Source organism: Otolemur garnettii, unplaced genomic scaffold (genome assembly GCF_000181295.1).
Source record: "Otolemur garnettii isolate 467f Iridium unplaced genomic scaffold, OtoGar3 scaffold00105, whole genome shotgun sequence".
NCBI classification, from domain to species: Eukaryota; Metazoa; Chordata; class Mammalia; order Primates; family Galagidae; genus Otolemur; species Otolemur garnettii.
In genome coordinates, this window is record NW_003852500.1 from 1,649,203 (window position 1) to 1,654,098 (window position 4,896).

Here is a 4,896-nt window from a genome sequence, read left to right on the forward strand (position 1 = left end):
TAACAAATGTGCCGCACTAAATGTTAGTAAAAAGGGACAGACACTGTGCCTGGGATGGGCAGCTACATAGCACTCTGTACTGTCTGCTTGATTTTCCTGTAAATCTAAACTGCACTTAAAAATTGGTTTTAAAAGGTTGAGGAGCATGGGTGGCACCTGTGCCTCAAAGGAGTAGGGCGCCGGCCCCATATGACGGAGGTGGTGGGTTCAGCCCCTGCCAAAAACTGCAAAAAAAAAAAAAAAAAAAAAAAGTTGAGGAGCATCTGGGCTTTCATATTTTAGGTATATATGTGAGAAGGATACATGAGCATGTAGATGAGAATATATAAAGTATATACACATATATATAAAGGCTGAAATAATGAGCTAAGCACCCTAAGAGCACAGAAAGAAGGAAATAATAGGGAACAGATATGAAGAAAATAAAAATCATTCAATAACGAGAATCAAAAAACTCAGAGGCTGTTTATTTTAAAACGAGTGAAACTGGAAAAACTGCTAGGGAAATTGATCAAGATGAGAAAAAATTACAAAAAGATATCACAGGAATTGGGGGGAAAATACCACTATAGATTTAAAGTCATTAAAATGATTAGAACAGGACGGTTACCTAGGGTTGTAGGGCAATCACTTGCCCTACTCTACTCAATAAACTGTGTACCCTGGCCCGCAGTTTCATCACCAAGAGGAGGGTCTTTCTCTAATTTGTGTGACACCATATGAGCTAGTGGACCCAAGTAAAAGGATATCGTGAAACACTTTATACTGCCAATGTGAAAATTTTAGATAACCTGAAATCCTAGCACTTTGGGAGGCTGAGGTAGTGGATTGCTTGAGACCACCTTGAGTAAGAGAGAGACCCCATCTCTACTAAAAATAGAAAAATTAGCCAGGCATTGTGGCGGTGCCTATAGTCCCAGCTACTCAGGTGGCTGAGACAAGAGGAACCCTTGAGTCCAAGAGTTTGAGGTTGCTGTGAGCCACAGCACTCTACTCAGGGCAACAGAGTGAGACTCTGTTTGAAAAACAAACAAACAAACAAAAATTTAGATAACTTGGATAAATTATGAGACAGGAAACACTGGCTAAAAAATAAATTAAAAATCTGAATAATATTATAACCACTAAAGAAATATAACTAGTCAGAATTAAAAGCCTGGATGGCTTTACTGGTAAATTTCTACCAAACATCCCAAGAAAAAAAATTTACAAACTCTTCCAGAGAATAAAATATAAAAATAGGAAACATTCTCTAACATACTTTATGAGACCGAGGTTATTCTTGAAGGGATATGAGACAGGAAAACTATAGTCCAATCTCGCCTATGATCATAGATGAGAAAATTCTGAGAGGGAGGGAGCAGAAGCCAGAAATACATAAAAAGGATAAAACATTATGATTAGATTAATTAAATCCTGGAAAGCAAAGTTGATTTAACATTGGAAAAAACAATTTAATCCACTACATTAAAAATATTAAGGGAGGAAACCATTTATGATCATTTCAATAGGTGTTGGTGTAGGTGAAGTATTTGATATAAATAAAACATTCATTCATGATTAACAAGAAGAAACAACGCTTAAGCAAACTACAACTGTTTACAATAGTGTCCTGAAATGGAAGTACTTTGGATTAAATCAAACAAAAAATCAAACACCAGCCCTCTGTGGGATCTTTACTGAGCCACAGGGAAAACCTAAGTGAAGAGAGAGATACAACATGATCAATAGAATCAAAGTCTCGGTATTGAAGAACCCAAATACTTAGCAGAAGGCAAAATGGTGCACCCCACCAAAGATACCCACATTCTAATTCCCAGAACCTGTGAGTACATTAGTTGAGTTTTGTTTTTTAAGACAGGGTCTCACTCTGTTGCTGAGGCTGAAGTGCTGTGGCATCATCCTGGCTCACTACAGCCTCAACCTCCTGGGCTCAAGTGATTACCCTCTCTGAGCCTCTCAAAGTGCTGGGACTATATATGTGCACCAGGTCAAGTCTGGCTTTAATAGGGAGATTATCCTCAATGACCTGGGTAGCACAAAGAATCTCAATGGTCCATAAGAGTGAAAGACTGGCTAGAAGAGGGAAAACAAGAGAGATGGCAGGGTGCAGAGCACTCAGCTTGATGTTGCTGGCTTTGAAGATGAAGGAAAGGACCATGAACTAAGGATGAAGGTAGCCTCTAGAACAGTGGTTCTCAACCTTCCTAATGCCGTGAGCCTTAATACAGTTCCTGTGAGTCATGACCCACAGGTTGAGAACTGCTGCTCTAGAACCTTCTAGAAGCTAGAAAAGGTAAAGAAAAAAGTTCTCCCTTAAATCCTCCAGAAGGAGCACAGACCTGCCAACATCTTGATTTGAACCTAGTTAGACCCATTTCAGCCTTCTGACTTCCAGAATCCTAAGTTACTAAATGTGTGTAGCAAGGCCAGGCAGGGTGGCTCATACCTGTAATCCTAGCACTTTGGGAGGCCAAGACAGGAGAACTGCTTGAGTCCAGAAGTTCAAGACCAGCCTGAGTAAGAGTGAGTCCTCCTCCATTTCTAAAAAAAAAATAGAAAAATTAGCCAGTTGTGGTGGTGCATCCCTGTAGTCCCAGCTAGTTGGGAGGTTGAGACAGGATAATCCCTTGAGCCCAGGAGTCTGAAGCTGCAGAGAGCTTATGATGACACCACAGCACTTCAACCCAGGCAACAGAGCAAGATCCTGTTTCCAGAAATAAGATAAAATAAATTTTACATGGAAGCTCAAAGAGCCAGAATAACAGAATAACTTCTCCTTGAAGAAGGATAAGACCACATGACTTATCTGACTAGGCATCAAATCCTACTCAACCGATAGTGATTTAGACACAACATAACACACAAAATGGTTCCTTTGAAATGAAATTTGAAAACAGGCTTAAACTAGACTATATTCACAGTATAAGGGTCAAAGTCTAAAGAAAAGCTAGATAAAAATTAAATCAGAATGAGCCTACCTGGTCCCTGAAAGAGGCATGGCAGCCTTCAGATGCTGGTCGAATTCATTTCTTTACTGGATGGTGGTGGCTCAAGTGTTTGCCTCACAGTTTTGTTAAAAAGAACATTTATTTTTTTGTGTGTATTTTACAGTAAGACACTGTATCTCCACCAAATTCAATGTTCTAAAAATCAAACAGGTCAGACATGGTGGGTGCATACCTGTAGTCCCAGCTACTTGGGAGGCTGAGGGAGAGGGATCTCTTGAGACCAGGAGCTCCAGGCTGCAGTGAGCTATGATGGCACCTGTGAATAGCTGCTGCACTCCGTGGTGGGCAACATAGAAGACTCTGTGCCTTTAAAAAGAAAAAAGATCAGATAACTCCAATGCCAGTTAACAACTCCAGGCAGTCAAAAAGATGGAGAGCTCCTCAGTGCATTCTTCTAAGCAGCCTTCACTTTAATACCTAAGCCAGTTAAAGAGGATAAGGAAAAAAAGGAAACCACAGGTAAATCTAATTATGAATAAAGAAGCAAAACTCCTAAACAAAATATTAGCAACCAGAATGGAGCAGCATGTCAATATTATAATATACTATGACCAAACAGAATTTATTCTGGAAAAGACAAATGGATTCAACAGTGACAACTCACTCCATATATCCCAACCCATCACCAAACTAAACTAAAAGAAAAAAAAATGGGAATGATGAAAATACAGCGGACATTCGTAACAGATATGCATGAAGAAATAGAAGGAAGCCATCACAAATGATCTCCACTTACCAACAAGCACTGGTTGTTAACAACAAGTGCCACACTGGGGAGTTCCAGCAGACAAGCAGGGAAGGGAAATGGGGAGACCCACCTTTTCAGCCCAGGAAGTGGGCAGGGAGGGCGCTGTGAGATGTGGTCACCAGGGGGCGCCTGTGGGTCAGAAATCGCCTTTTGGGGACCCAGCAGTGGCCAGGACACAGAGAGAAGTGGATGAGACAGGCCTGGGGAGGAGGAGGCTCCAACTTTCCTTGAGCACAGGAGGCCCCCAGACCACTGCTACCTCTCCTGGGGGTCCTCATTGCAGTCTGCGAGTAGCAGACGTGGAAATAGTTTGTAACTGTCACAGAAAGTTCACAGGTTGAAACACCCTCCCATCACTGGGGCTGGGGCCCTGATCACAGGTTGATTCCCTACGCCCCTGTATAACTGGCCAGCTTGGCCCAGCTACAAAGACCACATCAGGGACAGCCAGGGCCTTCCTGAGTTCAGCGGCCCTCACTATACACACAAAAATACTGAGGCCCAGAGACAGGCCAGAGAAGGCCTTGGTGCATCAGGACCTGAGAGGTCTTCCCATTCCACAGAGTCCCCTCCAGCTGCCCTTGGGTGGGGCTTGGGGGCCCTGTGTGGGAACAGCCGGCAGTGCCCCTCACTCACTTCATACCAACAACAGGGAGACAACTGAGTCTGTGCCTGTCCGGCTCACCTGGGAGCCCCAAACTCAACCAGACCACCCCCACAAAGGAAATGCCCAGGGGACTGGACCTGTAGTGGGCACAGGAGCCCCCATCCAAAGCTATACCCAACATACCCAGCTCACTAGCTGTGTGACCCTGTGCAAACTCCTTACCCTCCCTTGGCCTTTTTCTATTATACGTCCTTGTGGGGCTTATGCCTGCCATTGTGTAAGAAATAAGAGTCTCTAGAAGAAGTTCACTTGTCACCCAGTGAGACAGCTCGGCTGGTGTCTCTAAGAGCTGAGATTCTTTTAGATGATGCAAAGACCTGGCATTGTAATGTACTATCAATATTTTTTAATCGAGGTAAAATTCACATGACATGTAATTCAGCATTTTAAAGTGCCAAATTCTGGGGAATTAGGACATTCACAATATTGTGCAACCTCTATCCAATTCCAGAAATTTTTCATTAGCCCCC